General features: G+C 43.1%; 1 protein-coding gene across 2 annotated transcripts in view; it reads left to right on the top strand.

Moving 5' to 3' along the window:
* The first annotated feature begins 10,515 nt into the window (after positions 1-10,515).
* Positions 10,516-24,077, top strand: part of ELK3 (ELK3, ETS transcription factor) — a 31,136-nt gene continuing 17,574 nt past the window's right edge. For both annotated transcript variants that reach the window (XM_018553890.1, XM_018553889.1), the window contains exon 1: positions 10,516-10,807. The gene's annotated coding sequence lies outside the window, so the exon portion shown is untranslated. The remainder of the gene's footprint in view (positions 10,808-24,077) is intronic.

Here is a 24,077-nt window from a genome sequence, read left to right as displayed (position 1 = left end):
ACCTAAAAAGAAAATATACTAAGAACATTTGTTTTTGTGCCTGTATTTGTCCAGAACGAACATTCGCAGACATTCGCAGGGTGAATGGTTCTGCAAATTGTTCATAAATAAACCCCACAGTGTAAAATAGGGCTGCAATGAATGGTGGGTGAACCTAAAGGACATAGTTTATTGTGACATACCATTTCTACAATATTTGTCCATCACAACATTTTTATTTGAGAAGAACAATGTTCTACAGTTGTCCATAGTTCTGTTAATACAGGAAAAAAAGAGAGAAAAACAAATACAAAATAAAACAACCCCAGTCCAGCGCCAAATAAGACAGTATGAGAGTCCAAAAACATTTCATAATAGAATGTGTTTATAAATAAAAATGCAGAACAGCCAATGCATTTTGGGGGCTCAAAACCTCCCCCTTTATTAGGGCATATACATGTTAGGTAGCATTATGGACTCAAAAATGAGAAAAATCACCAGAGATTAATTATTTGCTGTGTAGGGTGTTGCCAGGGGTGTCCCTAGACTATTTGCTGTCCGAGGTCAGGGGGGGATTTGGTGGCATTGCATGACAGTGTCGCGTTTCTTTCCAGTAAAACCATTGCCACTGGGTCAGTGACTAAGGGGAAATCCATCTATTGGCGCTTCAGATAGCAGTGAAAACCCAGCAGAGGTTCTGATTATTCCCCACTCTAAGGGCCCAGTCACATCATAAAGAGTGCGTTCCAGAGCGTTTGGCCTCTGAACGCAGCGGGCTCACTTTGTTTTGGGGCAGGAGGGGGCACTGAAGTCAATGGCACAGCAGCCACGCCCCCTGCCCGCAGTGCCTGCGTTCTGGTCCAGTGCGATCTGCAAAAAGTAGTGCATGCAGCATTTTTTGCTGATCGCACTGGACCAGAACGCAGGCACTAATGTGCCATGCGTTTGGGCGCCATTGGTCGCACTGCGGGGGCGTGGCTGCGGTGCCATTGACTTCAATACACCGCCATGCCCCCTCCCACCCCAAAACAAAGTGAGCCGGCCGGGTTGTGTTCCAAAGGCAGAATGCTCTGGAACGCACTCTTTATGGTGTGACTGGGCCCTAACACTAAAAGTTTGGTCTGGACATATACTGCAGGACTGTAGCTACAATGTAATAACTAAAAGGTGTTATAGTGGAGCTAAAAAGTTACATGAATGACATGCAGAGTGCAGACTTAGGCCTCATTCAGTCTGTTTAAAAACCTGCGCCCGGGAGTTGCAGCTGGTGCATGCAGCCACCTGTACAACTCAGTGACAGGCTGCACACTGGTAAACGCTGATCCCAACTTGTACCTCTCTACAGTTATGGCTGCATACCCTTAGATAATTTGCGTCCAGTGGCATGCATCGGTATCTGTACAGATGTACAAGTTCAGTTTGGCGTCTTCCAGTGTGCTCAATGCAGCTGTCACTCTCAGCATGGCATGGCTGTTTCTGCAGGGACGTTCTTGCTGTATGGCTCTGCATGCCTCTACAATTAAACTGGTTCCTGATTGAAATGCGTTAGTTGGGAGAATACAGGAACTGTTTGGCATGGCAGGATCTGAATTAAGTTGGTTTTAAGTGGTGATTCTTCATTGTGCATCTATTTGTTTATCACAAAGGTTTGAAGCAGAGGGAGGACTCACTCTTTGGCGAGCACCCGATCTGTGTCTCTCTGCTCTGCAGTAGCTGAACGCTGGGACAGAGCTGTGTTAACTTTTGTGTATCGGAGTGAGCCCTACGTAGGAAAAATCCACGACTGAAAATACAGAATTTTCATACGCGAGTGCCCATATCCCCTTGATTTCATTGGAACGATTGATTCATTTTTGATGATCATAGATATAATGTATGCATATAGCTGTGTGAAATGAACCAACAGTTACTAAAGTTCTCTACAAAGGTGTTATTTTCCCTGAACTCAACTGACATCATGTGCAGGGAGACTTTAGAGCTCCTAGATTTATTGGTGCAATCTGGAGGAAAGCACTGAACAGCTCGGAAAAAATATCACAAAAGGCTTAGCAGGATCAAAACCATGTACTGAGAAGGGAAAATGAAATAGTATAAATTCTATGGACCATATGAATGTCATGTTCTAGGCCATCCCATTGTAATTTAATACCGTAAAATGAAAAATATGACTACATTTTTAGATTATAAGCCAAAATGCACAAAGTATGGTCCTGATCGCTACAAACTTTATGTACCGAAGAGCAAAAATGTATTTTGTTGCAGCTTACCAGTCCTTAAATGCGGTGGATGTATGAGTTTTCATTTTCCAGGATAAAAATATTATCAGCATGTAAAGTAAAACCTGTTGTAACTATATTTTCCATTCTAAAAAGGAGGAGGGGGTTGTTCTAACTTCATTTATTTAAAAGTTCACTTATGCTTTAAATATATTTTATATATATTTGCAGACCGGGTGACACCACACCTTGTCGTCATCGCGTGTGCACGTGACGTCACCGCGCATGCGCGGCCATCTTGGTGATGGACGCCAGCAGAGAGAGGAGGGGATGTTCACCCAGCGGAATGAGGTATGCCGCCGGGTCCCCTCCTCTCTCCTGACACTGTCGGGCTCTCGGTCCATAACTGAGTGGCCGACTTTTTAGAGGGGGTGACACCAAAATGACTGTCAGTCATTTTGGTGTCACCCCTGCAATGGTGTCACCTGGGTGCAGGCCGCACCCCCCTTGTGACGCCAATGTATATTTGTGTTTAGGTCTGATTGTATATAGGATACCTTAATCATCAGTCATTAGCACCTATAAAAAGTATTATTTGCTAAATGCCATATTGGCAGATAATTCTGTCATTGGCTAAAGTACTAATGTTAGTGCGTTTTGTTGTTTTTTTGTAGAAAAATCCCTATGACGAAACAGTACAAAAGTCATTGAAGACTCTAAAAGCCCATGTGTAAATTAGCCCCTCCTCAATTGAGAAAGAATATGTTATGTGTATGGATATTGCCATATATGAAAACATGTTACACTATGTGAGGTTTATTTAAATGAAAGGAAACATTTAAAACTAAAGTGTAGTGTAGGCATATAATATCTTCCCTTGTTCCCTCCTCTCTCCTGATGAAATCCAATTAGCGTTATTCAATCTAATAATTTTGTTTTCAAGAAATAGAGACCCAATGATGTCTCTGATGTCCCAGAGACTTGTTAGAGACCCAATTATGTCTTCTGCATTTGGTGGGAGAGGCTAACAGGCACCTGTAAATGTCACAGCATTCTGCCTTTGATCTGCTTTCCAAAGAATTATATTACACAACACATCCCCAGGATCCTTTTAGATGTGTCTGCTTTTCACCACGGGGTACTGAGTGCTGCAGACTTTATTTTTATTATTTGACTGCTTATTGGTTGCAAATAGGGATGCTGAGTGTCGGTGCCAATGCTGAGTACTTGGGCGAGTACTCCCTCCAATCCCCAGCCCGATACTTGAGCTTCCGGTAGCAGGAAGCCGGGCAGCGAGTCATTACACGCTGCCCGGCTTCCTGATTGGCTGGGAAGCCGGCTCCATGCTCCCTTGTCATTTGTGTGATGAGGGAGCATGGAGTTGGCTTCCCGGCCAATCAGGAAGCTGGGCAGCGTGTAATGACTCGCTGCCCGGCTTCCTGGTTGGTTGGGAAGCCGGCTTCATGCTTTCTCGTCAGCTGGCTATTTAGGAAGCCAGGTGGTGAGTAATTACACGCCGCCTGGCTTCCTTAATGGGACTTCCAGTATTGGTATTCGGTATCGGCGAGTACCGGGAAAAAATATCGGTACTTGATACCGAAAAACCGGTATCGGTGCATCCCTAGTTGCAGACATGTCTAAAAGGATACCAGGGATGTGTTCTTCCACATAAGGCTAGGCACACACCTGGGCGATCTGTGACCACGCGGCCATTGTGCACAAAACGGATGGCCGCACAGTCACGGAATCGCCCACCACTGCCGATCCCGCTGGCGGTGCCATTATTTTCTAATAGAACCCCAGTCGCGCTGGGCAGATTTCACAGTTTTTCGCCGTAATACTGCCCGTGCAATTGAACACGATTGCGGCTGAAAGAGCCGCGCGTCGTGTGTTGCAAAAAAAAGTACTTGTACCTTTTTTTTAGCAATTACCACATGGAAGTAATCCCATTGAAATCAATGGGGCCGCGCGGCAACTGCTGTGTGCAATTGTGCACGATCGCGTGTCCTGGGATAGGCCACATCTGAACCTAGTCTTAAGTTCAGGCTCAAAATAATCAATGGCAGAGAAAAGTAATAGCGGTTTAAGGGGGGGGGCTGGGGGTCAATGACAGTACAGGAGGAGAAGTGATTGATAAATAATGGAGGTGTTCAGACACAAAGGTGGGCTCAAGATAGCTGCTGCAGATATAATGGGGTTGTATTGTGGAGATGCAAGTTTCCAAGAAACTGAGAGTAATCAGTTTCAAAACAGGAGAAGACTTGAAACAAGTGTGTGAAGTAGGGAAAAAAGATTTGATTTGATTCAGATTTGATTATAAATAATTGTAAGAAAAACACCTTACAGACCTCAGATTAGCAGAAAACCTGGATTAGGAGCCATAGGCGTTTTCTCCATGGACTATAATTGACAAGCTATCTTCGTGGAGGACCCCTGCAGATACCAACCTAGAACAAGCCTGCAGATTGGAAAGTAGTTAGAACTCCTAATCTTCATACTTGTTCCAGGTCAGTGACTCAAAGAACTGTAACAAATTGATCAACATGACAGCCAAGCAACTAGTATGTCTTGGAATCCCTGGTCTGTCACCCCCTTCATCAATTGCCTGAATGTTCTTTTCTATGGAAAAAAAAATGTAAAACTTTGATTTTCTGATCTATGAAAACATAAAATTTCATTTTAACAATAAAAAAGGTCAAAATTAAATCTAAACAACTTGCAAGGCAAATAAAAAGCTGTGAACCCGTGAAGGGAATCCACTGGCTACCATTTACAGTACAAGAGGGCTCTGTACTGGACAACTGAACAAGCAAACTGTAAACAACACAGCAGTAATATACTGTATGTGATTTCCAGACAAACTAGAGCTTATGGCGTGTGTTGTCTCTGTGAATACACATATGGCTGTAGTCAATGGACAGCTTTATTACAGCTAGGATACAGGTTGCTGACAGCAATATACAGTACTTTGCTCTGAACTAAATTTAGTTTTGGGATAACTGCACCAAAGAATAACTAAATAAATACATGCATACCTGAAAGATAATTGTATACTGTGCGGAAAAGCACATACTATAAAAGATGCAGAGACATTTTTTTAAATGTTTAAAAAAAAAAAAAGAATAAATCTTTATTTCTATATTGGATTTCCATAAGCTCTACACTCTACTCCTGACAACCAGATCGATCTAGACGTTTATAAACTTACTCCCTTGATGCACTGGCACAATTTCAGTCAAGCCCTTTATATGTGCACTTCCTTGTGTCACAGTTCTAACTAAACGTGCCATCTGAACTACAACTCAGCATCTGACAATTGTAGCATAATAACCAAACCATGTAACATCAACAACCAGAAAATGATATTAAAACTCAACTGTTCTTTCAGAATATTTAGGGCTCATGCACACTAAGTCTGTTACTTTGCATTGATCAACGCAAGGACACATAAAAAAACAGTTGTTTTCTATGTGCCCTGTTGACACCATATTGCTGCCTTTAGGTGCGTTGTATAAAAAAGCAGCATGTCTGCATTTTTACACAACTCGGTGCATGACACTGGACTGCGACGCATAGAGTTGAATTAAATGTAATTTTGTGACATTGCAATAAAGTTGGAAAAAAGAAAACGTAAACAATGCAATGCATTATATTAATTGTAATTATTTGTAATTAGTTGCATTGCACACACTTACGCAACGCACACCTGCATGCATCTGTTATATGGTGCATAACGTGTGCAGGCTGGTGTGAACAAGCATTTAAAGTAGTCAAAATGTTCACTTATGTTTCACAACTCGGTATAATCACATAAGTCGGTGCTTCTCTGCCTTTTGTTCCTGTCAGAGATGATTTAGCAACTTTCCTGTTGTAGTATTAGATACATGGGCAGCATTTTAAAGCCACAATCCGGGCAGAATGCTAATTTACACAGCTCGCTGGGTGTGTAAAGTATATTAAAAAGCTGTGTGTCATGTGCAGAGTAAAGTCTAAGGCTACATTCACACTATTGAGTGTATATGCCATTTAGATGCAGCCGATGTCACCCTTTAAGTTAATGATTGGATGACCGCGGCCGCATCTGTAAGCGGTACTCCGCGTGTAATTGTAGGTGATAATTTTACATGCGGTTAAGAATAGATCTGTGTACGTGGGCGCATTGATCGTGCATCCAGGGTCAATGATCTAATCCTAACCGCATGTAATATTATCACATACGATTACATGCAGAGTGCCACTTGCTGACAGCGCAATGCATGACAACGGCCATTTTGAAATGGCATATTTGGGGTTCCTGCAGCAGGAGTCCCAAAATGAATATTAACACAATAGTGTGACTGTAGCCCTAAAATCTTACCTTGCAGCATGCTGCCCCTGGCACACAATGTCCAGCTTCTGGACACTGAAGAGAGGGAGAGATATATCCCGAGCTGTACAGCGCTCCAGTCAAATCGCCCGCCTCTTTTCACTATCCTCTATTCAGAAAATGACTTTACACGACATTCTGCGATTAGAGAAAGAGAGGAGGGACATCATCTTTCCTCCCCCAATCACAGAATGTCTTGTAAAGATAAAACATACAGCTTTTTATGATACTTTACACGCCCAGTGCGCTGTGTAAATAATCATTCTGCCTGGAGTGTGGCTTTAAGTTTAGGTTGTTGTTAGGATAATATTGGATCAATAATAAAAAAAGGTTATACCCCTAATTTTTTGGTGTAGGTGTACTGCAGTAAATACACAATTGGTCATATGGAGCCTGACGAAGATAACCCTGTGTGGCCCCCGAAACATTGCACTGTATATGTGACAATATGCGTTGATAAAGAACATGTACTTGGATGCATTATTAAGGTGTGCTGGTGACGCTCCTGCTTTCTTAGGTGTCGGCAGTGACTCGCCATATGTTATGAAACCATGCATTGCGTGGTATTCGCATTGTTCGGGTACTAGGTGTTATCTGTATTCAGGGGAGCTTAGAAATTCCTTGCAATGGAACCAGACCCTTTGGAAATTTTTAGACATGCCCTTACTAGCCAAAGTCAGGGTTTCCATTGCAGGATATAATTTACTGTGGAACCACAGACTCAGTGGTGAGGGGTCACATTTCCTCCAAAACAAGGGATGCAAGACCTGGCTTTATTAGGTTATCGGAATGGAATTTTTAGAGGGATAGCATTACTGTGGAGTAGGAAAAGGGCAAGGTCATTCATGATAGTGTAATGTGTGATTTTTTGGTGGTAAAAATGGTGGTTTATAACCATCAGGGGGTACTTTGGGTTAGCCCCCTATTTTAAAGCCATGTAAAAAATCATTTCTACTTATTGTCAACAAATATGAAAGAGAAAAATAAAAATGACACACTGTTTATTAAAGTGAGTACAGTTTTTTACTTGGAACACAAACCATCAGCAGGAACTGATATCAGTGGCCTGCAGTCCCCTGCTGCTATGCCCAGATCTCCAGGCAGTTCAAAACTTTCTGCTCATGTCAGAACTTGCCTGCTCCACCCAGCCTCATGCAAATTCCTATTGGCCACTCAGACTGTCTACCACAGTAATGGGCCAATAGGAATGTGTTGGGGACTGAATGGAAGGGAATTGGAAAATCTCAACAACAGCAAGGAAGTTTTGGAGCCTTGCCCTGTCAGAATGCCCTGGGGACTCAACCTTAACTATGGTACTGCAGGCTCCTGAAAGTATGTAAAAAAATAAAAATAGGAAAGTGGCCCCATTGCCACCCCTATAATCCATGTGTTTTTAAAACTAATTATATTCAAAAGAAGTACTGTGGTGACTGTTAGGCACATGTCTCTCTAGGGCGGCTTTGCTGGTTCTTTCTACTTTGTCTTTCAGGTTACAAGCTGTCTGCTGTTGTTATGAAGAATCACATTGGTTGCTAGACAGATCTTCAATCAGCTGAGTACAGGATTAGTGACAGATTTTTGGCGGGAAACCAGCTGGCCAATCAGTGTCAGCTCTCCTCTCTATAGTCACTCCTGCCAGCATGCAGAGTCAGTAGTTACCTCAGGATTGGCAGCTGGACTCACTTCTGGATTATCATCTTCAGCCTTCGTCTTGGATCTTTTGACCTGCTCCTCCGCCTACCCTCCCCATTGCTCTGCTTTCCCTTGTCACGGTCAGCCTTTATGGGTTAATGTCGCCCACTTTGTGGGTGGACAGTTGTTGGTAAACAGTAATTTGGTTGGTGAAGACTAAGCATGGTTGTCTGTTAATGGTTAACAGTTGTTCTGTTTGGTAATAAAGGTTAAAGCCTTTTTCATGGTTAAAATTGATTAAAACTCAATAAAAGGGTCCACGGCCTACAGTTTTCCCACAATCCTTCTTGTGGGTTTGCTTTCATGTTTATGTTTATTGTTATGGTACCATGGGTTGTAATGGGGTGTACAATACCATGTGCAGGCACTGTATGTCCTCCAACACCTAGAGGAAGTAAAACAAGAAATCAGACCCTCCACTCTTCCAGCCATCAGACCGTCTGTGTGTTTAGGTTAGTTCTCTCTTTGCCTATTAAATGCAAGCTTGTATCTTTGCAGTCTACTATGAGGTGCCAGTACCTTAGCTCATAGTCTTATTGAAGGGCAGCCCATAGATTTTTTTCCAGCACAGTGCATTTGGTGTAAATCAGCCCTAAAGGGTTTATAAATCTATTTTTTTTGGCTGTGGATAGAGTGAGTATTTAAACTCCTGTAAGGTTTAGTTGTTATTAGTGCCTACATTGGGGAATATCACCCTCTCCATTGTCCTGGTGACCATTGTCTCTGGTACAGAAAGTGATGGGAAATCCAAAGTTTTAAAAACTCTTCCAATGCAGACACTTGTTCCAGTAGCGACTTACTCAAGCTGGCCATACACATAAGGGTTTTTCTGGTTCAGCCCTATCTGGATGGATGAATCTTCCTTGTCAGCTTTTGTATTCTGACCACCGGCATCAGCAGCTGTCAAAATACCCCAGCAGTGACTATAGCTGATTTGATGCAGTCACTGCCCAGTTTACTTTTTTCCTCCTGATCCTTCGATTTTTTTGCAAATGAAGTTTGTTGAGCCAGGCGATGTCGGCAGAGCCACCCACGGCTTGAATTCCGGGCCCTGTATGGCAGTGGTAGGCAATTCTGGCCCTTCAGCTGTGCTTTAACTACAAATCAAGACATGCCTCTGCGAGTCATGCTTGTATCTGTCTTGCAATGCCTCATGGGACGTGTAGTTCCACAACAGCTGGAGGGCCGGAGTTACCCACCTCTGATGTAAGGCTAGCTTTAGGTCCCATTCACACCAAAGTGTGAGTGTAACTAGACTTTTTTATGCGCATTTCTATAGTAGCAGATTGGTGGTGCCCTGACATAAGGCCCCTTGTCCAATCAGAGAATGCCTAGTATTTACTGAACAGCCGATGTGCCAAGCAAGGGGCCCACTGTATTTTTTACAGTGGAGGAGAAGGTGCTCAGTATGGTCGCAGTTCTTTAACCTGGTAGATAATGGTCAGTACTGTAGTAGCTTCAGCTACTACAGTGCTTTACTGGATCCCCATGGCCCTTCTAGTTATAAAATATATACAGCTACTCCTGACTTAACAACCTACCTGTTTAACGACCGTTCGGACTTACGACCAGAATAAAAGCTAAGTAATCGTTTGGACTTATGACCTGCTCTCTGAACATTCAGTATTGTAGATTGTACGTATTAGAGCCGATTTTCTCTCTTCATCGCTTAGCGACCTAGTCACTCACTGATGTCACCGGTTGCCATGAGCTGAGTGGGACGCTCTGGCTGGCATTCTGCTGAGCTCCTAGTAACCAGTGACGTCAGTGAGCTAGGTGGGATGCCTGGCAGAACCGCTGACATTGACGGGAGTTGGAGAAGTCAATGGGGATTGTAAAACTGCCACGGCTGGTGCACATTGCACTAGCAAAATCTCCTACTGGCAAGTCACCGGACATGATGTAACGATCTCGACGGGTTGGCCATTTTGATAATATCATTGCCTCTGGCTGCGACTAACTTAGGGACAGCCCTGCAACCACTGAACGGATTTAGTCTGGTTCATGAAGAACCATCCAACATTTGCAGTGTATGGCCAGTTTAAGTATATAGAAATCTTTATATGTGGAGTTTCCCTGCCTATGATCTTCCTAATACATAGCAGACAGTTGTTGTGGTGCCCTGATTAGACAGTACTTGCTAATTATCATGGGCTCCCTATGAATGGACTCCACCCCTATGTTGTGGGGCAGACAGATGGAGCAGTGGATGTTAGTATTTTACTATGTGTGTGTCTTCTATTACAAGCATGCTGATGATCAGTGGCCAGAGAGAGCAGAGAGAGGAAAAGCCTGTTTACACAGACTGCAAACCGCCTGGGGAATAATGCAGGAAAGGAAGTGAGCCGGCTCTCTGTCTGACTGCTCCAACTTCCTGCTCACACACACACACACCAGTGAAAAAAAAGAAAAGAAAGAAAAAAAATCAGGATCTCATTACAACAGAAACGCTCGCAGACGACTGTCAGCATGGAGGACGAAGGGATTTTACCAATTTCTTCCTAGAACATTAACAAGCCCGGCTGAAAGTTCCCAAGGCACAGCAAGAGTTTGGGTATGTGTGTGCCTTCTGTGTATTCATGTCACTTATTGCTGGGGCTGTGTGCTTAACATTCTGATCGGGGGGATAAATGCTGCTGAATAAGGATGGGAGTGGGATTTGGGGGTTGTTTTTAGCATCCTGTGTGACATCTGCATTATAGTGTACTTGTAGCTAGTAAATCTTCATCGGTGTACTTATCGCAGGAGGTGTGAGCTGAGTGCTGAGCAGCCAGTAATTGCAGTAATTAGTGGAATATGGGTGTGATTGTCACTGACATGACACATGGAGCTGACACATCTCTGACTGGCTGCAATACTAACACATATTATCTATGTATCCTTAACTAAGGCTGGAGCTGCTCGGTCAACTTTTGATCGTGCGACCGATCGATTTGTTCAGTCCAGTACAGATTCAAAAAGATTTTTCTGCCCTTAAAAGTGTGTGTGTATACACACACATTGGGGGCCCCATCACACATCCCCCTTTTTGCTTGCTCAGATCAGAGCAGTTTCAATATATTTTTTTTTTTTTTAGGATAGGAAAATAAAAAATCTGCAACTTATTTGGCAGTAAGTGAGAATTGAAAATGGCCCATACTGTGTGATGCCACACTGGCCCATGTACCAGGGAGCTCCCCTCCTGTCTCTAGCCATCCCTATATGACTAGAACACAGCGATAAGTCAGCCCAGTGTATTCACACAGAAAAAAAGTTGTACGAGTCCAGCTTGTCTGGAAACAGCAAGACTAATTGCCATGCGCTTCCGGTTTGAAACTGGCAGCAGACAACATCTTGAAAATGACTCATTGGAGCACACAAAGAGACTCTGTGGTTTCTTTCTCCTCAGGTTCATGCATTGCGCTCTGCAGCTTCCTTTGTAGTCTTCAGAGGGATGGTTTTAGTTTTTTTTTTCTTTTTTAATAAAGCCCCTCGGCCAGAAAGGTAGAGAGCCGCAGTGTTGTTTTTGGATGGGAGGGGTCTTTCTTTTATATACATAAGGTTAGGGGACCTGATGCTGCCGGGGAAAAAGTTCCCTTGAATTTTCCACTGGCTGCAGGAAGAGAGCACATTTAGTCATGGCTAAGTAATGTCTGCGTACACCGACTAATCTCATTAGGAGTTTCCGGTCCCCAAACACAGGAGGGTTTTGTGCGACTGCAGAGAGGAGCCCTGCCACCAACATGCACAAGCCAGGAGCATTAGATTATTTACACATAAACAATCCTGCATGCCCCCATCACACACTGATGGATTTAGTACCATCTGTTTACTATATTATTAGATATACTGCAGTAATGTCCATGTGGTAATGTCTGCACAGGTTTGGTTGTTTATAACTGTAAAAAGTAACATCCAAGCAGGGAACAAGGTGGCATATTCTCTGTGATGAAATATTGCTTTTTATTTAAATGAAATGATCAGATATTGAAAATCTGAAGGTGATTTACATGTGCTGCTCATGCAAGGCAACCCAAGAATACTTTGGTGCTGGAAGCATGCGGAAAGGAGAAGAGGGGACGATCTAAAATAGGAACATTGTTAGCTGCCTTCAAGAAATGCATAAACGTTTTTTTATATATAAATGAGGTGTTACAAAGTAATAATTGGTTGTCTGAACTTTTTTATATGTCAATGTTTTTCTAGTGTGTTAAAAACAGTGGTAATTGTGCACCAACATGTTAAAGAGTATAGCATAGCAATGCACCGATACCGTTTTTTTGGTATTGAGTATCGGCTTTTTTTTCGGTACTCGCCAATACCGAAAGTCCCATTAAGAAGCCGGGTGGCGTGTAATGAGTCGCCACCCGGGGTCCTGGTTACAAGAAAGCATGGAGCCCGCTTTCTGGCCAATCAGGAAGCCGGGGGCGATTAATGACTCTCCCCCCGGCGCCCTGACTGGTCAGGAAACTAGCCAATCAGAAAGTCGGGCAGCGAGTCATTACACACCATCCGGCTTCCTGATTGGCCTGGAAGTCGGCTCCATGCTCCCTCCTCACCTTTTGCTTTAAGACAAACTTGCCAAAGCATATATATTCGTATTCCATATATATATCCATTCCATATATAGCAAAAAAAGGAGGTTCCACTCAATAAAGCAGAACTATTCCCTACTATCCTTTACAGCAGGGATGCACCCATACTGGTATTGGTGCCGATACAGAGTATTTGGGCGAGTACTCGTACTCGCCCAAATGCTCTGAGACCTTCCCTGATACCGGAACTTCCAGTCAGAGGAATATTTCCTCTGACCAGCAGTGCCATAGGGGATCATGGAGTCGGCTTCCCGGGCAATCAGGAAGCCAGGTGGCAAGTAATGACCCGCCTCCCGGCTTTCTGATTGGCAGGGAAGATGGCTTCCTGTCCAATCAGCATCAAGACAGCCGAACAGCCAGCTCCTTGCTGATTGGCTGGGAGATCTGGCTTCCCGGCCAATCAGGAAGTCGGGGGGCAGGTCATTACTCGCCGCCCGGCTTCCTGATTGGCCGGGAAGTCGGCTCGATGCTGAATGGCTGGGAAGCTGGTTTCCCGGCCAATCACAACGAGACTGCCAAACAACATGGAACCGGCTTCACGGGCAATCATGCAGCCGAGCTGCATGTCATTACCTGCCGCCCAACATCCTGATTGCCCGGGAATTCGGCTCCATTTTCAGCGGAAGCACCGGTATCTGCGAGTATCGGTGCATCCCTAGTTTACAGCCAATGACAGCACCATCTTAACGTCCATTTCAATTGCAGTTGTTTCAATGATGCTGTACTTGTAGCCAGATATGACACCAGCCATTTAAGATCTTGGAGGATAGCTGTGACAATTATCCCCAGAAACATGGCTTGGTTGTGACTGTTTTGGGAAATGGTTAAATCTGTGAGTTTAGTTCCGGGTATGCGAAAGAGACACAGTCTGTGCTGCCAGTAACAGACAGATTACCTTATGTGTAGCATATGAAAGAAAGAGTCTGATTGGTTCCTTTAGGCAGCATAGCCAATTCTTTACATGAGAGACATAGTTTTAGAGCTCCCATATATCCTATAATATAAATTAGAATATAAACACGTTTTTAAATATGAAATTCCTATTTTTTAGAGGTTATAAAAAGCCTCAGCTAAAAATACCAACAGACTGCAGAAAGTATAGAAGGCATCAGTAGTAAGGTGCCCATACACTGCTCGATTCTCGTACGAGAATCACGGGAAATCCCGTTACAGTTTCTACTGTACGGTCGCACGTCTTTTGTCTAAGGAGCATGCTAGAAAACCAGCCGAAGATCGTACGCTTTTCGTCTGGTTTGAACGGTGCTCGGGAGACAAATGCCGAACGGGCCGGTGTGCGCACGTGCACACTGCCCGTTCAGCATTGCAGTTATCGGAAGCCCGCCCCTCAGGGAGCGGGCTTGCGATGATCGAGAGTACGATCTGCCTGTCCAAGATGGGCAGATCGTACGTTTTTTAAATTACTTTACAACCATCGCAAGACTAAGGTGTAAGTGACTAAGTGTATGGCCACCTGTAGTAGTAGCTGAGGTTAACCAACCTGAAGACTTAAACTTTTCTGACATACAATTCCAGGGACAGAATCTAAGGGGAAAAAAGTGCAGTTGGTATCTATGTAGTAATACAAAGTACTGTCAGAGGAATTTATCAAAACTGGAGCAGACAAAAACTGGAGCAGTTGCGCACAGCAACCAATCAGCTTCTCTCTTTTATTTGTAATTAAACAAACTGAAGAGAGAAGCCGATTGGTTGCCATGGGCAACTGCTCCAGATTTTGTCTGCTCCAGTTTTAATAAATTCCCCCGTGTATGTGTGTTCATAGGGCAGGAGATTAACTAACATTTTGCTGTGGGTTTCTATTATTTATTCTGCCCTTCAGTGTATCCAGATTTTAATAGACATAATGTGAGGGGAATTTATCAAAACTGGAGCAGACAAAATCTGGGGCAGTTGGCCAGGGCCACCAATCAGCTTCTCTCTTCAGTTTGTTGAGTTAAGATTTGAAAATAAAAAGAGAGAAGCTGATTGGTTGCCATGCACAGCTGCTCCACATTTTGTCTGCTCCAGTTTTGATAAATTCCCCTCTGTATGTATTAGCAGTAGATCTTTCAGCAACATTCCCAGAAGTACAATATTAGCACATACCTCAGTTAGAGAGCAAATCAATCTGATAATCAGATGTATTGACAAATTGAAAATGTTTGGATTCTCCTGGATATATGCATGCAGAATTTGCCATTCCGTAGAGAATCATATAACTGAATCATAATTTCCAGGAACTTCCAAATTGCAAGCTACAAAATACCCCCTCACTCACCTTATATCCAAACTATGAGAAGGAGCTGTTCGGTAGTTCAGAGGAAACTAGGAATGTTGCTAACTACAGAGAAAGTTATCAGCTCACAACATTTCTGGCAGGATCAGCTGGTATTGCTTTTATTTACCCAGCATGCAACACTAGCTATCACCGTCCCAGTGATTGGCTGGTGAATTGCATACACACTTACAGTATCCCTCATTGGTTGTCTCACACTGCAGCAGAGTCACACCCCACTCAGGCAGGTACAATCAATGATAGAACACCTGGAATTAACCAGATAAATGCCAACTATAATTCAGCCAGACTGACTACAGTTCTGGCAGCACTACATTTCTAGTAGCCACCTCACAAAAGGTGATGGGGGTTACACTCAGATATAATAAAATGCTTTAATTGGTACATTTACCAGACCAAAAGCGAACAAATGCAATAGGTTGGGGTTTACTTACTTTTTTATTTTACCATTACTGTATTCTTTGTTGGAAGAGCCTCTCCATTCCATTGGGAATAACTACTGTCCCTAAAGATATATATATATATATATATCTGCAATACATGCACATCTGCTCATGTTTTGTCTCTTTAAAGACAGAAAAACACCTGTAGGTGCTGCCAGAAATCCAGTGAGCTCCAAGCTTCCGGTAGTGAGCTGACAACACTGTCTCTGCTGTATTGAAATTTCAAACATTGTTATCAGCCCTGTCTGAGCGCTCTCCTGTTGAACTACAGAACAGAACCTTCTTATGTAATAAGAGGTGTTCTGCAGTACAGCAGATAACTGGGCAAACTTAAAGCTTAGGTACTACTGTTTTAACATTCAGGAACAGTGTGGAGGTTTCATGTCATTATAGACTGCAGAGAGTATATTGATTTGAATAAGACAGCCCCGTCTTCTAGATTTGCAGTGAGATAAGGGGATCTGCGAGGCACAACACAGTTCTCCTAAGCAGAATGCACACAAAAATACTTCAAGACAAACACTAATAGGTGCTCACTGAAGATACACTCTACCTTTCTTTTAATAATGGGCTGACCAAACCTAAGAGGAAGTCTTGAGCGTGACAATCTGCCATCACTTCTTTAGTTATCTCTTAGGAGTGAAGTTATAAAACATTCACAGAGCCGTTCACTCTGTGACCATCCGACTTATATATTCACACCACATTATGGCCGTTAAATGGACCGTAGATGTATAGGAATTTCCCATGCTCCTTAGCTCCAGTTAGTGGCAATAATGTGATGCAAATGTAAAAGTCAGATGTTCGCAGAGTGTGCAGTTCTGCAAACACATAAATACACCCTGATGATGTTCAATGAGCGTTACTTTATAATCCATAACACCAGCCATGTCAGTGCTCTGTGCCGTAGCACTATGCTGGCTGTATAAACTCCCACTAAATGCAGAATCTTTTTATGGCAGGTTTCTCAAATAAATGGAGTCATTATCTTTTATGTATGTTTTGCGCAGGCATACTACATCCCCATGATGATAATGAAGACACAGGCTGATAGATACATTCATCTAAAGGTGACAGATCTGTAAAGTGCCTCTCTAGTACAGCATTGCCAAGAGACCCTCCTGGATTCTTGGCTACACCATAGGATTTAACATAACTCCAGGAGAAGACTGCAAGCCTTTGGGGGATGCTGTGGTGGGATACACAGAACCAACTGCCCCTCTCATAGCAGGCACAGATTTCTGTGGGCTAAAGAAAGTGTACTATGCAAAATGTGCCATGGTGCCTCATTGATTAATGGGTATGGTATAAATTGGGGGTTCCTAAAGAACATGGTTTATCATGACACGCCTTTTCACATCTTCAAGCATCAGTTACCTATACAGCTCTGGGCAGTTGGTCAAGTTGGTCAAATGACATCAGAGCAAAGTGAATCGGTGCTAGAAGATTGCCCCTGGCAGAGGCTGTGGTTACCGGTATGAACGGGAAGCAGGTAGCTATGCAACACCCTAGCATTCTATAGTGACAGCTATATGACAGCAGCTGCTACTGACTGGTCCATGTCTGAATGGAAGAATATCTCCACTTGGCCATTAGTCCAACATAGGTTTTTAATACTGGCTTGGGGAGCAAATGCCCCCCTCCATTCCATCTTAGTTCTCTCCTGCATACCTCCATGGTGGACATCGCCAAAGGCTGACATGAACTTTGGACAACAAAACCTGGGAGAGCTGTAGAATGCTACATAAACCTTTGATGCTACCAACTCCAAGACAGCTAAGGGGAAGGGAGGCAATGCCAGTGTTGCTTATCTCAGAAAACAACAAAGTCATCCGGACGGGTCCCTTCCTGCCAGCAGTACCACAGACATGATCATCCTCAAATCTGGCCAGACAAACATGCAGATTGTGCTTCAAGGAAGTTGAGGTCACAAAAGCAGAATTCCTCTTTAGTAAATTCTCACAAGTTGCTGGCTGATTGCAATGAGAATGGAATGACACAAATTTCACTGATTGTCTCTGGAAATATCCACTGTATTTGTATTTCCAAACATTGAATGTGGAATGTTAACCACAATTTGAAAAAAAACAAACCCTTTGGCTGAATTAGAAAAAAAAGGTATAATCTCCGTCAGGTCTCTCTTGGTGTCTAAGACCAAATTGGGGAGAATAACAGGAAGTGAGAGGAAATCTCCACAAACAGAGGGTAAAACCTATCTTTGGTAGTTAATAGAAACCCAACAGAGGTTCCAATCCTTTCCACCATTAGCCAGAAGTAGTGTAGAAAAACAGAACACTCAGTCATATTAGGAAATACATCAGGGGTTTGTAGTGTACAAATGTCCACCACGTGTTGTCTTGCTAAAATAAGGTTCATTCGGACATGGGCTGATAACACAAAACTATAACACTGGAAAAACACAGACAACACACTGCCCATATACACTGCCCAATAGCTCACCGATGCACCTTGCACTCTGGAAAAGGGGAAAGACAAGATTACTAGCTCATACATGGCAACTTTTATCTTGCTGAGGCTCAACTCCCAATTTATTTATTTCAGGTATTTTTATAGTGCTGACAATTTACACAGTGCTTTACATAGTGCACATTCTCATCAGTCCCTGCCCTCAATGAGCTTACAATCTAAGGTCCCTATACCACACGCATACAGGGCCAATTTAGACAGGAGCCAATTCACCCTCCAGCATGTCTTTGGAGTTCAAAATTAATTTGAGAACAGCTGGAATTAGGCAGATGCCTCAGTTAATTGGTCACATATTATAGGACCTGTTTACTAATGGTATGCAATATGCCAAGAACAGTTAGAGTTGCTTCTACAGGTGACCAGAACAGAGGTTGCCAAAGCTACTGCTGAAGGTTTAATCCAATTATTTAAATTAAGAGATGTCAAAACAAAACCTGGAACAGAAAAGCGTTGATTGGGGACATTGACTTTTTTTGACTCCATGTTAGTTTGTGATACCATTAGTTGTATGAAAATGGTAGGAGTATCAGGAGTAGCCGTTTCACCAGTAGCTCCACAATACCTTTTTACTCCATATGCTTGGAATCCCCTCTTCTGGTGGGTATAGTTCCCTCAATGGAAATATGTCCAGCCCACACGGAGTGTTTTTTTTGTATATAGGATTATTGGTTTCTGGCTAAACTAGCTGTGTCATATCTGTGTGTCTGGAAGTGCAACTCAATTTTAATCTCCTTGGGAAGAAGGACGAACCCAAATGAAAATACAGTACATTGTGTAATTGTAAGGGTTAGTTCACACCAGAAACTGCATCACAACTGCGTGCGTCTGCGCAGTTGCATTGAGATCAGTTTTGCCGCGTTTGTGATGCGCTTTTGATGCATTTTTTCCCCCCTGCATGTCCCTGGCTGATGCCATAATCAATTCGGTTTTGTTTTTTTATGCGTTCCGTTGCGTTTGCACTGCGTTTTGATGCATTTCGTGCAGTTAGATGCAGGTAAAATAGGACAAGCAGTACTTTTTCTGATTGCATCTGAACAGACTGCAATGGTGTGAATTAAGCAAAGAAAGCCCATAGGAAAGCATTGTGATGTATTATGCCTGCAGCAGTCAAAATAAACAGACTGCAACAACTGCTTATGGTGTGAACTGGCCCTCAAAGTAAAACTGTGGTAGCCTTCTCTTTTGCGTTATCCCAAATATCAGCTTATGCACAGTCTAAAATATATGAAATCTTCCAGTTCTTTGTCTGTTCCTACATTTTTCTCTGCAGCAGATTTCACAGGGTTATGCAGAGGGCAGGTCTGCCGAACATTAGAAGTAGCCAGGCTGTGTCATCGATGGGAGGGGAAGGAAGTACACTCAGTACATTACTGGAAATATCCAACCCTCACTCGCTGAATCCTGAAACGATGTGACTGTTCTGGCCATTATTAAACATCTCATCAGTTTGGGTCTATAGCTGCTTTTTTTCCTAATATTTACTATTATAAAAGAAGAATTTTCTTTAGGACTATTTACATATAAACCGGAAGCATGATATAACCTCAACCTAGTTTATTATAAAAAAAAAAAGTGTGTGTGTGGGGATGTTCAGATACCAAGTACCATACTCGGTACAAGTACCATTGCAGATACTTTTCCAGCTCCAAGACTAGACTAGAGAAAAACTCAAAAGTTAGGAGGCAGCTGTCATTTCTAAGGAGCACACGGAGCTCCTGGGATTTCTGCATCCCTGTTTTAATGTATAGGGTTTTTTTTTTAAATAAATATATATATATAAGGAATGCACCGATACCATTTTTCCAAGTACGAGTACTGATACTTATCCAAGTACTCACAGATACAAGTACTGATACATTTTTGTTTAGTGTCATGTGACAGTCTTTCTAAAACAATACAGACTAATGATTTCAGGACAGTGGTGGAGTGCCAGAGCCAGGTCTCAGCTGCAACCCTGGTAGTTCTCATGAAAATGCCAAGTATCGGCACTGGTATCTGAACATCCCTAGTTTAGGGGCATATGGAAAAATACAAAACTTGGGACCTGGTTTGGCCCCTTCTTTTCAGCATGTTATAGTCATCAGTGGTGGATGCAACAGGAGACCGTATTAAAGTACCATTGACCATTCACTTTGAAGGTGGGCAACAAAGACAAACTATTTTGGTGTCAGGTTTAAGAGATTAGTTATTTTGCATATTAACATCTAACAGTGACAACATTGGGTAATATGCATAATCTTAATCCAGGTGTATTTTGTGTGTGCAGACCACCTCCCTAACATTGAGTAGGTCCCCCTTTTGCCACCAAAACTGCCCTGACCCTTTAAGGCATGGACTTCACTAGACCTTTGAAGGTATGCTTTGGTATCTGGCATCAAGCTATTTGTGCTACAGTGGCTCTTCTGTTAGATCGGACTACATAGGCCAGCCTTCACTTCCCACATGCATCAATAAGCCTTGGCCGCCTACGACCCTGTTGCTGGCTCACCGGTTTTCCACTTTTTGTAAGTCCTGACAACTTCAGATTGGGTACATACCACAAGAGGTGCACTTATGGAGTTGCTCTGACCCAGTTGTCTAGCCATCACAATTTGGCCTTTGTCAAAGTCGCTTGTCTGTTTTTTCTGATTCCAAAACATCAACTAAAATGACAATATGTTCACTTGCAGCCGAATATATCCCACCCCCTTCCAGGTGCCATTGTAACGATAAAATCAATGATAAGCAATCATCTGTCAGTGGTCATAATGTTATGGCTGATCAGTGTGCAGCTCAAGCTATTGTAGGATCAGATTGCATACAGTCGTTTTTTTGTCAATGCTCTAAAACAAAGTCCAGTATACTGTAATGCATTAAATGCCATTCAAATAATAATAATATTAACCCCGCCCCCCAACTATTACCTTATTCTACAGCCTTTCTTCTACACTTTTTAAATACATTTCAGTTTTCGGTAGCAGCACTAGAAGGATGCATTGGCATCGGTATAAACCACGCCATGCAATTTCTTATCAATATGTTAACCCTTAGCAATCTTTGTAGAGTGGTTTATGTTTTTGCCTATTCAGTCTTTAAAAAAGATGGAATAACTTCCCAATGAGTTTATCAGGGCTACCTTTGTATATAAAATGAAGCAACAGCAGATGTGAGATCCAGTGGACCTTACAGCACCACAAAGTGGTTATAGAGGTAGGTAGGTTAGAAACTTTTTTTTTTTAACCTACACTAAAACAAAATAGCTATTAAAACATGATGTCTGGTTCTTACAAAATGGCCGCATACGTGGAGCCTCACTAGAGGGTATACGGATATTCCCTTTGGTCCACACTGGCCGCCAGATGCTTTCTGTACATTGCACTTCGTATTATTTGATTGGCTTTTTTTCTATCTTAAGAAAGGTATCCACACATCTACACTGTGTATTTCTCAAATCCACTTAATCCAGCACTCTATAAAACCTGATGAAGTTGTTTTTCCAAAATACTGAGGTCACTACATTGCAGGTGGAGGAATTTGTTTCCATTTAGAATTTCTTACCTCAACCTAAATTATTGTACAATAAAATAAAGCAAGAGACTTTATTAGAAATGCTATTAAAGGAGAACTATGAGATGAGTGCTTTTCACTCACCTCATAGTTCTAGCCGACCTGTGACAATGAGACTGTCACAGGTCGGCTCAGTAGATCGGGAGGTGAGCGAACACATACCGGCGTTCACTCACTTCTCGATCCTGCCACAGCTCTCTGCCATGACAGGGGAGGGGCTGGATTCCCCCCTCCGATCCACCAGCGCTGACTGGCGGAACAGACGGGGAGCGTACAGCTGGCTCTGCCTCTAGATAGGCAGAGCCAGCTGGGCGGATCCAGACATAATTGTCAGAATCCGCTTCTGCTGCGGCGTCTCAGTATACCGCGAGCAGCAGCTTGCGGTATAGTGTGGCGTCTGAGTATACCGCGAGCTGTAGCTCACGGTATACTGAGCTTAGGGTGACGGGAGGACGCTAGTTTGTGTCCTCCCGTTACCCTAAGGAGAACTAAGGGGAAAAACACTGACCCCATAGTTCTCCTTTAATGATTAGGTTTCACTTCAGTACATAATCACTTTTAGCCTGACAAAAACAAATTCTGACGTGTTTGAATTTCACTTCACATGTTATTCATGGACAGATTTCTACACAGACCACATGTCCTGGAATGGCAGGGTGACCATTGTGCTGCTGGAAGGTTCCTGCCAAACAATGACATACGGCTGGGTCTGCGTTGTTGCTGCTTCTGCACATATAGATGATGGTTGACTGGATATATGATGGAATCCACTCTAGGTCCATACATCTAGAACTATCTGCTAGCAGTGATGTTTGCCTAATACTTCTAGTCATAGGTTCTATGTATATAAACACAGAGTGGACAAACTGTCCTTCATTCTTTCCAACTCCACTCCTAGCATACCTTTCATGGATATGTCTGATCTTCTCAGTATGACACAAAGGGCAACCAATCAACTGGAGTATTAGGGGCAGCACAAGGCAGCTGACCCCCAGGGCTAAATGTGTACATCTCGCTGTAATACCACTGTAACCTCAAAACCAGGCACTACCAGCTGTACTGAGATGGTAAAGTTGTATTAATCTCTCAAACTTTATTCAATAATGAATCCAGATCAAACAAATATATGTTGCCCAGCAAAGTATTTATCGGCTTCCCTGAACTTCCTGTCCAGGACAAGACCACAAGGGATACAATAGTCTCCAGCAGCTGTACATCTACTAGCATGGATAAGGGCAGAGGGAGGAAGGAGAAAGCACGGAGGGAGATGAAAGGAGCAGGTGGCCTTACCTTGCTGTGTCTGTGTGTTTGTGGACCATTAAGAAAAAAATCACCTGCACTTCATACAGCGCACAGACCTTTAGTAAGAGGTTGGTGCTTGAAGCGACAACACGGATGGTGCCGTGTCAGATACAGTCCATAATAGAAATCACCAGCACTCGATGATATGTGCAAGAAGTAAAGCACTTTTTATTCAATCGTCACATGCGTCAAACAGCCAACGTTTCGGGGCCACGCAGGGTCCTTTCTTCTGGGCGACATAGTGACGTCACTAAGTCACTATGTCTTGCGAGGGTTGTAAAGTGTATGGCCACCTTTACCAGCACAGAAGAAGGATTCTATGTACATTGATTGCCAAACTGGTATTACCCTGTTTCCCCGAAAATAAGACCTACCCTGGAAATAAGACCCAATACTATTTTTGGGAATTGCTAAAATATAAGACCTACCCCGAAAATAAGACCTAGTTGTGACCATTCCCAGGGCCGGTGGTGGCATAAGGGAGAACTTGAAGAGCTGAGGGAGAGGCAGGAGAGAATCAGCGGTGCCAACGAAGCCAGCGCTAGAGGAAGCGAGGCGGCAGCAGAGGGAGCAGAGCCGCATAAGCCGATGCTTCCTCTATAGCGCCGTCTCCTGTCACAGGCGGAGTGATACCAAATGCACTCCGCCTGTGAGGAATCCATAGTTACAGCGCGCTTCGCTCATTCTGGCCAGCGATTGGTTACCAAATTGCTCTTGGAAAGGTACGGCACCCCTAGTTGTCCTGATCACCATATTTGTGTACATGAATACATGTAGACTTTTCTACATGAATAAGTGTGGATTGTTGTACATAAAAAATAAATAAATAAGACCTACCCCAAAAATAAGACCTAGTGTGCATTTTTGAGCCAAAAAAATATAAGACAGTGTCTTATTTTCGGGGAAACACGGTAGTAGTACAACCTCTGAGGATCTCAGCCTTACTCATCTTCCTAGTGGGTCACTTACCTGCAACAAATCTACCATGAGTTAACTGGGGACATCCAAGCTGCTTACTTGTTTGACGTCAGTTATCAAAAGAAAAAGTTGATGGGGAAAAGGAAGAAGGCGCTTAGTTATAATAAACAGTTTTGAATATAGTCTTTCAAATGTTTCCTTTTAAGACCCCATTCACACCAGATCCTTTTTTCAATGGATGTCAACGGATGCCAACACATG

This window comes from Nanorana parkeri, unplaced genomic scaffold (genome assembly GCF_000935625.1).
Source record: "Nanorana parkeri isolate BGI_ZX_2015 unplaced genomic scaffold, ASM93562v1 scaffold132, whole genome shotgun sequence".
Taxonomy (NCBI): Eukaryota; Metazoa; Chordata; class Amphibia; order Anura; family Dicroglossidae; genus Nanorana; species Nanorana parkeri.
This window is presented reverse-complemented; position numbering and strand designations above follow the sequence as displayed.